The following is a 12,455-nucleotide window of genomic DNA, read 5'->3' as shown; positions in this document are numbered from 1 at the left end:
TCACATCACTTGACTTCAGTTTCTGTCATAATATTCCTTTATTCACTATCACATTAAACATGTACATTTTAACAAGTAACATGTACATATTAAAATGTTGTACTTACGATTCTCTCCAGCTTCCTTTTTTGTTCACACCTCCAAAATATACAGTTTCCTTTATCAGTTCCCCTAGGAGACAAAACTACAGAGTTATCACAAGCACCATATTCCACTTTAGACTTTGATTCAGGTAGATCTATCTCCGCCCATTGTCCTTTGGGAATATCCTTACCAGTGATACCCAATGGAACCACCACTGCCTTGATAAAATACCTATGAAATGCCATAAACATTGGACAAGTTTCAATGACCAATAAAACCAAAGATAATGGACAATGGACAATAATAATATATAACAATGGACACATATGGATTGAATGGAGGGTATGTACCTTTCCAGTTGCTGTGACAAAATAGAAAAACTTTTAGTTGCCATAATACTACTACTTCTTGTGTGTTTCTTGATCTATTAATGGATGAATGAAATTGATTAGATGGATGAATGGGACCATATTATGACGGATAGATGGATGAATGAAGGATATATGGATTGGATAGATGGATGAATGGACATATATATGGATGATAGATGGATGAATGACATATATATGGATGGATAGATGGCATGAATGGACATATATATATATATGGATGGTAGATGGATGAATGGACATATATATATAGGGGATAAATGGATGAATGGACATAATAATGGATGGATGGGAGAAAGAATGAATGGGACATATATATGGATGGATAGATTAATGAATAGATAGATATAGTTAAAAGTCAAAGGTGTACAGACAGGGATGGACACACCCCTTCTTACATAATGTATGTAAAGTATATTGCGTATCATAATTTTGCCTCATCTCCCCACCAGAAGAGAACATCTCTTTGAGATAATTGAAGCACTTTCTGTTCAACGAACGGTATTGGTGAACAAATTGTAAAGTCAACTTATGTAATACATAACACCCTAGAAAAAATAATAAATTATACATGTTATATGTATTAATACATGTACATAGTATGTATACATGTAACATGTATATATACTCTGTACTGGTTCCAGGGAGTCATACATAATTATGTACAGGTTTTAATGTTATAATTATAATTTTGTTTGTAGGTTTAATTTTTATATGGTGTTTCAACTCATAATTTAAATTGTTGTGTATTTGTAATTTTTATTCATGTTTCCAGGATAATTAACCAATAAAGATTTATAACTAGTATTTTGCCCACAAAGATCTATATGTATTATAATGCAATATTGGGTATATACAGTATACAAGTAGTAATAGACCAATATGACTATTAATATATATATAGAAATATAATTCTGATAAAAATAATATTTTTACATTTTCTGTCTTAGCCCTTATTTGTCTCAGATCATTTCCATCACGAAAACAGACATTGCGGACCTATAGCTTCAAAATATAGAAGAAAGGAATTGATGGACCAATGAGTAAATAGATAGATGAATAGACAGTTGATCAATGAGTAGATGGATGGATGGATTAAAAAAGTAAATGGATGAAAAAACAAATAGAGAAATAAATGATCAATGAAGGTTTGATGATTTGACAATTAAAAGGAATAGATAGATGGGTTGTACAGAAAACATTTGGGGAGGTGCAGGGGGCGGAGTTATACCTTCTAGTTCCATTGTTTCTTCGGTTTTTAAAGTTTGAGGATCAATAACAGTTATTGTGCCTTGACCAGATGCAAAATAGGAGTTTTGCTCTAACAAAATAAAAGCAAGTAATGAATACACATTGTAAATATATTATATATAATTATTATAAGACAGTAATCAAGGCAGATAAAAAGTGTGTTAAGTCAATAAATACTATTTAAATATGAAATTGAAATAAATCATGTTGTTATGTGCATGTATAATGTGCAATACTTACTGATAATACAAATATCCGTCCAGCTGTGTTGTTGTGAAAATCAGACACTGTTTATAGACATGTCCCTACATAAAAAAATCAGTGTTAAATATACTACAAACACTATATGAAAAACTATGTCAGACTCATTCCCAAACTATGATAGACTCATTTCTAAACATTGAAAGTAATATAGACTGTAAAATATACTAGAAACACTGTATGATAAACTATGTCAGACTCATTCCCAAACTATGATAACTCATTTCTAAAAATTTGAAAGTAATATAGACTGTAAAATATACTAGAAACACTGTATGATAACTATGTCAGACTCATTCCCAAACTATGATAGACTCATTTCTAAACATTGAAAGTAATATAGCCTGTAGATCCTCAATTCCAAACATTTCATGTAAATAGCCAATCATTCTAAGTTATTACAGACCAATTCTCAAATCTCATTAGAACAGGCTCGTTCTTAAAATTAAAGGTTCTCAGGCTCATTCTCAAGTTTCAATACTGACCTTTATAGTATTACCATATCCTGAACCAATTTTCATTAATCCAAATGCACCATGGAGATAAAGGAAACGAGCATCACTAGCAATAGCAAAGGCTGACTACTTCTGTCAATGCTTGAGCTAAAACAGGTGTTAGTGACCATGGTCTACTAAACTCTTTACAGGAACCCCTTGATCATACCCAATCTGTCTCACAAACTGCCCCAACAAGAACTGCCTGCACTGACACCTGAGGGATCTCAATATTCAGGAACCTATGTAAAGGAGAGGAATAAAAATATCAAACACCTATTGATTTATAACTCAACTATACAAGTACAAGTCTGTACATTAACTATATCATATATCCATTAATTAATAATATATTCTAATTAATGTAAACATAATCTATCGTGATATTAACAGCTGCTCTATCACCAACTAAACTACATTATCATATTTATTATTCTAATACTACTGTATATAATGGACACTATATCACCATGGAAACTATCCTTATATTAATGATACAATAAAAGTATTAGTATGGGACTAGAACAAGTGTCCTAAAAATAGATAGTACCTTTAATTAAGAGTGTACTTTACCATAGCCTCCACTAAAAGAATAGTTTTTGAAATATGATTTGGAATGCAATTCATTTTTCTTTACCAATATATAATCTTGTACACTACAAAACAAACTCACTTTAACAATACCATCAGATATACCAGATGGCGCAATCAATAAGGAGGCAACAGCTGCCAAACATTTTACTTGTTTCACCCAAAAGCAATAAAAGAAACTAAGCAACATGAGGAGGCCATACAAGATAAGTCCTTAGCAACTGTAGAGTTCTCCATTGTAGAGTCTGTAACAATCTTCATCAGTAAATCAAAAAGAGCACTACAGAGGGAGGGAGAAGGAGAGAGAGAGAGATGAGAGAGAGAGAGAGAGGGAAGAGAGAGGGAGGGAGGGAGAGGAGGGAAGAGAAAGCGGGAGACAGAGGCAGAGAGAGAGAGAGAGAGAGAGAGAGAGAGAGAGAGAGAGAGAGAGAGAGAGAGAGAGAGAGAGAGAGAGAGAGAGAGAGAGAGAGAGAGAGAGGAGAGAGAGAGAGAGAGAGAGAGAGAGAGAGAGAGAGAGGAGGTAGGTTATAAGACATGGTAAGGTAACAATACCTGTTGTCTCAGGTGGTTTATTCTTAATCCACCTGGTGACTGTCCTTGTAATATATTCAAAAACTCGGACAAAACTCGCAAACAAAGTTCAGGTGTGTGTCTGCCAAACTTCTTGTAAAATAGAGAAAGACACCACGAATACCAAGATTAACAACCTAGAGGAAAATAGAAAAGAAAGAGAGTGAAGAAAAGTAAATTGGTATTTTAAAATTATCAGTTAGTAACAACAATTATTAACAAAATGTTCCTATTATTACACCAGCTGCCACCATATCATACCTCTGGTAATGTCTTCTGTTTCTCTTGAGTCTTACCCTCTTCATCATCTTCATCATCTTCACTCTCATATCGCTATCCTCTAAGTTCCTAATATTGTAAGTGTCACAAAGTTCTTGTTGAAGGACAAAGTGACGGATGTGTGAAAAAAAAGAATAGGCCGAGGATTTGAGTAGGTGATGAGAGACTTGGATCCTTCACGAGTGACAGTTTTCTTGTCAGTCCCTCCTTCTTTCAGTTTTTCTGTAGTGGATAAGTGTATGAATAAATAGACAGCCATTTTAATGGATGAATGGCTAAATCAAGAAAATGGGTAAGTGAATGGACTTATAAAGAAATGGACTAATGGAGGTATTAGATTTAAATTAGTAATTAATATGAGTGTGAACTGATCATGTCCACTCCCTATAGAGAGGTGTGGCACATTTTTTCAAGCACTAATACTCACTAATATTACTTCATAAACTGCTAGTTATTAATATTAATTAGTGAGAATTAATGATAATCAAAAACACATACATCCTTTTTATCTTTATCCTTCTTCTTTTACGAGCTTTAAGTCGCTTCTCTTTCTCTTTCGTTCTACAAGGAAAGAATATAAACAAGTTATTAAATGTCTAAGTAGCAATGGCTGACTAATTATATTTGAATTAGTTAGAGACTTACTCTTTCAGAAGTTTCATCATCAAAGTCTCGCTGCAGAATATTTTCTAAAATGACTGAGCTATACAGCCAGGAGTACTGAACCGCCGACACTTTCTCCACCGATGTCAGCCATTTTCCAGGCGATAGCTACAAAGGTGAGACGTCAAACTAAGCGGATGTTCGACTCACACAGCTGGAAAAGATCACAGAACCACTTTAAACCACTATAGCAATGGAGATTGAATGAGGTGACGTTGTTTTTCCTCAATATATGCAAAAAAAAGAAAGATATCTAACCCACAGCCCTTAGCTGTTTTAAAGGTAACGCCCCAAAATTCTGGGTCTGGAAACGAATGTAATATGATATTCTAGGAACGTTGATTACCACGTGTTTAAAGGTTGTTGAACAAAGACCACAATTAAAAGACTGGAAGATGGCGTCAGAGATGTGTGGTGGAGAGAAAGTAACTTTAGAGCAAGTGAAAGCAGCTGAAGATAAAGTGAAAAGTTTAAGGAAAGAAGGAGCTGCTAAAGAAATAGTAAGAGGGTCTGGAATGGTATTTTTAACTCCTTGTGACCAATCAGATTATAGCACTTTAATTGATGTCATGTGACCAGTTCTGGTTCTGATAAATTACTGTCTTGAATGGCTAAAATTATTGAGAAGGGTTTCCAGACTGAGGGTGGGGTCTAAGAAATTATATAACATTTATTATATATTTCCTTTTTCTTCATATTCTATAGCTTGATGAAGCTATTGATAATTACGTACTTTAAAGGTAAAACTTGGAAATGAGGCTCAGTTGGGTCAAAGTTTTGTACTCAAATGTCCGAAAGTAAGTTTCCATTTAATTGCCACCTGTATTTTGTTACTTATAACAGAACAAATATATTATGTAATATTATGTAATATTATGTAATAATTAATGTTTTGTAGTCATGTGATATATAAATTGATCAATGATATTAGCCTCAAGTCTTGGTATGTCATTCTGTTACTAAAAATAGCCTAACTTCTAAAATTAATATCACTTTATAATGATGTTATTATGAACAAATCTGAATAATAACAAGTCCTAAATATAGCACAAAATCTTTATAAATATGTCTTCTTGCATATAGTATTTTTAACATGAAGTCATTGGTGAGCTATTACTATTTGATAACAACATAAATTGGCTTCCTGTTATAAATAACACCATTTAATTAAAAAAATTCACTATTGGAAGAAAAGTCTATATATAGCTTCTTGTTACTAAATTTAGAACAGTTAATTATTACTCATATTTTAGTGCTCGAGACTATGACCCATTTCAAATGGCTATCAGAGAGAAGGTCTTGATACAATAGTTGGTTGTTTTAAACGTCATGGTGCTGTTACTATAAGTACTCCAGTATTTGAATTAAAGGAGACATTAATGGGAAAATATGGAGAAGATTCTAAACTAATTTATGATCTTTTCTGATCAAGTGGAGAGCTCCTATCACTTCGCTATGATCTAACTGTATCCTATATATGAATAGTCAATAGTGATATTTTAGGAGTAAATAATGATATTTTTTCTATTAGGTAGTTCTTTATATACAAGTATAAAATGATGTCATATAATATAATAGTTAATATTTATACTAGTAGATAGGCAACTATGATCTACTAACAAGGAGTATGTTAAAGACTTGTACTCACTGACTAGTTCCATATATTGCATCTACAATGTACTAACTATTGTTGATATAACTCCAAGTTATTGTACAATACTGTCGTAGGTAGTATTGACCTTCTCTTTCATATCATGCTACTCTTAATAAATTGATAATTAATTAATGATGTCATTATACATGTATTGAGTATATTAATAAGTATATATCTACATGGCAATGATGACTTTGACATGATCTATATATAATTACAATATAACAGCAGTATTGATTTAGTAGTTTGTTCAAACTGTAAAAACTATTATCACTCAGTATTACTCCACCATGGAAATAGTGTAATGAGAATGTTACACATTATAGTAATATGTTTATATATATAATCACTTTACATGTACATGTACATTATAACACAGGCTATTAGACAGTGTTATGTACTAGTTTCAGTGTGTAGTCCTTGATCAATACATTGTACTGCACTGCATATAGACATCATCAACTTGTAGAAGATAACTATTGATATGTTGTGTGGAGGTATGAGTATTAAATACCATTTCACAACATAATCCTTGATCAACTGCTTGTTGTCTGCATGACAATATTGACTCTCTTCAACATACCAGATCAAAAAGAATACTTGTTAGAAATGATCTCTTAATTATTAATTCTATAATTACCTGTATAATTATATACATGAAGTCATCTTTCTTTCCCACTGCAAACAGTCTTCCCTCTAACATTTAGATAGGACAACCACAGCTATTAAATGAAAACCACGTTTGTTCTTGACAGCTACTAAATGATTTTAATACACACATCTCCTCTACCAAATGATATCATATATATATCTGTGGTGCGAGAAAAATGAGCATGCGCAGATAATAATATGCAAATATCATCTATGTGGTTTCCTATCAAACATTAGAGGGCAGACTTACACCAATGCATTCTTTTTATAATATCAGCTCTACCATATTATATCAATGTATTATTTTGTGATTTATATACAGTATATATTATATTACTGTTATTGTATATTATATGATATTAAATCTTGTAGTAGTTAGTGTGTGTTTTGTCTGTTTTCTTTTGTTATCATAGTAAGTAGTACATTTCAAAAACTATACATTATATACCAATAAACTTAATATAACGTGTACAGGTACCATTTGTTATATTGTAACTATAACATGTACGGTACCATTTGTTATATTGTAACTATAACATGTACAGGTACCATTTGTTATATTGTAACACTGTACAGTCCTTAATATACATGTACAGGTACCATTTGTTATATTGTAACACTGTACAGTCCTTAATATAACATGTACAGGTACCATTGTTTTATGTTGTAACACTGTAATAGTCCTTAATATTAACATGTACAGGTACCATTTGCTAGATATTTAGCTATGAACAAAATTAAACAGATGAAGAGGGATATCATATAGCACAGGTATATGACGTGATCAACCAGCTATGACAAGAGGAAGATTATAGAGTTTCTATCAATGTGTAAGTTAATAATTAGAATAAGACAGCTGTGTATTGTAGTCATGTGACATATACCACATCCACTATTTTTATGATCTATCTCAATTTATTTGTACTAATTTATTTTGTTAGTTTTAAAAACATAGTACAATAATAGATAATGTTATAATATTGTTATGTTTTGTTATTATAACAATATTTGTATTATTAGGACTTTGATATTGCTGGGAATATGATCCTATGATACCTGATGCTGAGTGTGTTAAGATAATGGTAGAGATCCTCAGTGAAATTACAACAGGAGAATTTAAAGTCAAAGTAAGTTATAATATAATGTGTTATGATCTTGTTTAACAAGACTATACAGTTATTGATATATTAGTAAGGGAACTACTCAGAACCTAGAGGGACAAAGGTATCAATTAGAGGACCTGGTTACATTGCTATTATAGACTATTATAGTAACTAAAGATAGGACTATACTATACTTGTTTCAACTATATGTTGTGTAATAGTAAAACTGGTCAATTAAATACATCACATGACACATTATATTATACTACTGTATTATATATAATTTTAATATATATAATATTAAATATAACATTATATTATAACTATAAATAACATTATACTAATAATACTAATAATATACTGATATATTGTTACTATATATAGATCAATCATCGTAAAATCTTAGATGGTATGTTTGCTGCCTGTGTTGTACCACCTGATAATTTAAACCATCTGTTCAGCTTTGATAAACTAGACAAAGTAAGTCACTTAGTTTAGAGGTAGGTGTGTCTACTGATGACTTTTGACCTTTAGACTCCATGGGAAGAAGTACGTAAAGAGATGATAGAAGATAAAGGACTTCCTATAGATGTGGCTGATTTGATTGGTGGATATGTTAAATTACATGGCGGGAAAAGATCTAGTAGATAGACTTAGTCATGATGATAAGTTTATGTTCTCAGACTACATTCAAATCTGGACTGGATGAGTTAAGTTATTACTTGAATATTGTGATGTTATGGGAGTATTAGATAAGTTATATTATATGAATAGATGATGGATCAATAAACTAACAGACAAATGGACTAGTTGTTAAAGTATATTTTTCATTCCTCTATTATCATTTGATCTTAGTCTAGCTAGAGGTCTAGATTATTTACTGGTATTATTTATGAGGCAGTACTTATAGGAGGTACATATACTACACATGATAATCATGTGATCATATCTCTCTCATCAGGTGATGTTCCAAGTGGTAGTTCTAAATCTAGTGATACTCCTTCAGTAGGTTCTGTCTCAGGAGGTGGACGTTATGATGAACTAGTAGGTATGTTTGATACCAAAGGAAGAAAGGTATGTATTATATCAAGTTACATAATATATTATATATTGTAATGTTAATAATAATATTATTATAATGTAGTATATATTATATGGTAATAGGTTCCATGTGTTGGATTTAGTATTGGAGTAGAGAGAGTGTTCTCTATATTAGAAGCTAAAGCTAAGGTATAAATGACTTCGTTACACATAGTTTACTTTACTAAAGAAGACTAGATCACACATAACAAAATATAGTTAACTTAGAAGATAGAACACTGATCTGTACCATGAAGTGTCATGAGTTCATTCCACATTTTATTTCTTTAATGTTGTTTTTATTGTCTAGTCTGGAGTTATGGGACAAGTAAGAACTATTATACTGAAGTGATGGTAGCATCTGCTCAAAAGAACTTGTGTCAAGAGAGAATGAGAATATGTAGTCTGTTATGGGATGCTGGGAATTAAGGTAAGAGCCTGTTATTATAATATTAAATTATATATTGACTCTCTCTCTCTCTCTTTCTCTCTCTCTCTTTCTAGGCTGAAATGACATATAAAATGAAACCCAAGTTCTCAATCAAATACAATATTGTGAACGTGAGACTATCCCTATAATGGTGGTTATTGAGAGAGAGGAGAGAAACACAAGGAGGAGTCAAGATAAGAGATGTTAAAACACAAGAAGAGGTAAGTTGATGTCATCTATCTTGTCATGTTCATTATAATATCTCATTGTTTGTAGGTGTTTTATTAAAGTGGAGAATTTAGTTGAAGAAATCAGGAGAAGATTGAATATGTTAAGTGTTTAAAGCAATAATTGTAATGTACTATATATTTAGTAACACTATGATCTACTTAAACTATGCTATTTTTTAGTTTCACTATTGTTAATAATAAAGTCAAAATATGAAAGTGTTGTTTTTCCATCCAATATTTAAAGCTATATATATACTCACTCATTAATAGTGTCCATCCTGTGATGGTATAGTTTAGACTACCATACCTCTTGACAAAGTAAAATAATAGCATGGTCTCATTCCCAGACTATGCTATTATTTTTTTAAAGGTGTGTACTTTAAAATGATAAAATATGTCAAGCAAATGGTTCATTCAAAGAGGTAGTTGATTGAAATGTTATGATTTAGAAAGTAATATTATTGTATATATCTATTATATAGTTAGTGTTATGTTGAACTGAAATTAAAGGAACTTGCAATATGTCCTTCAATTTTGACTTTCAGCAAGAACATTAACTTTACTTTGGATTGGCTGACATTCTCGTGGTTTTAAATAATAAAGTTAAGATTATTAAAAAAAAAAACATGTTGTGTTGCCCAAACGATTCCTACTCGCTCACCCACTCAGGCTTCCATTAGGCTCCAGGATTCCCTGCTATTGCTAGCTGGGACCGCCACCTGGCTTGGTAACCCTCGTCTTCGCGAGGTAATCCTGGCTGGAGCATCGCCCTAACCTTAAAAACCAGCCGTACGGGATTCAGCTCTTAGGAATGTCGCATTCAGGAACCGGGAACCACAAAATACACCAGCCTCTTCTCGTTTAAAGGGAGACTACCAGCCCTATCCTATCGGCCTTTCGATACTCCGTAGAGTATGCTGGTAACCATCTCAGAGGTCTGATGCATTGCAGAACGCTGGCCCACAACACAACCTATCCAAGGTGGTTTTTCATTTCCTTTTATATGTACTGCAGATTTTTTCTTCATGCTCTTGTGGGGCGCGCTGTTTGTCGCCTATGAATATCATTAAGGCTAGCCGCTAGCAGTGCGCGCTAACTACACCTATGAACATAGCATCGATGAGGACTGCTAAAAAAATTAATACTACTAAAATATTGTAACTTTTTAGAGCCAAGAATAAAAACTAGCCCTACTTAAGCAAGCTAGAACAACACTACAAATTATAATAATTTTTATCATAATTATTTTAATTTTATAGGGGCTTAAAAAATAAAATCATTACCTAAACACTCTTCTTCATTATCTAAATTTATAACAGCTCCTTTAGTTCCTCAAGTGCTTTGGATAATTTTCTTAAGCAATGGCTTTCGACTTACCTTGTGTAGCTATAATTAGCTAATTATATAGGGTCAACCTAACTGTCTATATAACAGTTAATACAAAATGGAAATTCATGATTTTATGTCTCAATTTTATAAGAAGTGATGGCATAAGTTTAAGCTTTTAAAAAAAGTCCAATGTAAAAATGTAGTACATCAAGAGAAGCCATGTAAATATAAGTTATAAGCACAAAGTTAAAATACCAGTCAAACAGGTTTTCGATATAATAATTATATAATATATATTATCAGTCACAAAGGCTTAACAAACTATCAAATATCAGGACATTGTCCTTCACAAGATCAGTGTACATTAATTGAGAAATTATATTAGAAGATCTTACACCTAATGAAGAGATAAAATGAAGCCTCACCTCTTTCTTTATCTCCACTTCCAGAAGGGAGTTGACCCCTGTCCTTTGTTGCCATTATGATGTCCATATATGCTTGAATGACCCTAAATTATTTTCTTCAAACTGACCATATAGTATACACATACTATTCACCTCACTTCATCTGTTAGGTAGTCCATTGTAGTGAGACATATAATAGATGACATAGACAGTGGTTGTTTCTATTGCCTGGAGTTTACATTTCTATATGAAAAGTGCATGTACTTTGTACCTTCATCTGATTGATAAAAAGTAATATTATGTACTCTCTACAGGTACATAAACTATAGTCCATTATGTCATACTTTCAGTACAATAACAAACATCATCAAAGAATATTTTAGTATAACTACAATAACATCTTAATATCATACTTAGAATACTATCCATTATATAATGATCTATATTATATCAACAGCAGTAATATATCTAAATGGCAAATCTATAATTTCATTGATGGCAAAAAATTTATATATTACTTAAATGTATTAAATGATTGAATGTTTTTAAAATGCAGGATTTTTAAAGCTAGTACTGATAGATCTGAGTCCATAGAGCTAGTGGTATGCACTATGATAGCTGTCTCCTACATACATACACTAGTGTCACTAAGTCATAATATTAATACACACATATTGTAATAGAAAATGATTGAGACGACATCTAAACTGACTAGTTTGGTAGTTTGACATAAACATTGTATCCTATATTGTATATAGACATTACATTACAAATATTTTTTTTCAATATAAAATTGTAGAAAAGTTAGTGTTTCAAGAATTTTAATTAGTTGTTAATTAGATCAATTAAAAATCAATTAATGTTGGTCATGCGTGTGTTGTATTTCCCGCCAAATTGTCACACGCTTCTGTTGACTTGTTGTCAAATTAGAGCATGCAGAAATCTTTTAGTATCATAAAAGGGACTCCATTTTGCATGCTTTCAGAAAAAGT

At 31.8% G+C, this 12,455-nt stretch overlaps 1 pseudogene; it reads left to right on the top strand.

The window, feature by feature from the left end:
* Nucleotides 1–4,977: 4,977 nt before the first annotated feature.
* LOC121366435 lies at nucleotides 4,978–9,220 on the top strand (annotated as a pseudogene).
* The last annotated feature ends 3,235 nt before the right edge of the window (nucleotides 9,221–12,455 follow it).

Source organism: Gigantopelta aegis, unplaced genomic scaffold, assembly GCF_016097555.1.
Source record: "Gigantopelta aegis isolate Gae_Host unplaced genomic scaffold, Gae_host_genome ctg5703_pilon_pilon:::debris, whole genome shotgun sequence".
Taxonomy (NCBI): Eukaryota; Metazoa; Mollusca; class Gastropoda; order Neomphalida; family Peltospiridae; genus Gigantopelta; species Gigantopelta aegis.
Note: the sequence above shows the minus strand (reverse complement) of the source record. Positions and strands in the feature narration are given on the sequence as shown.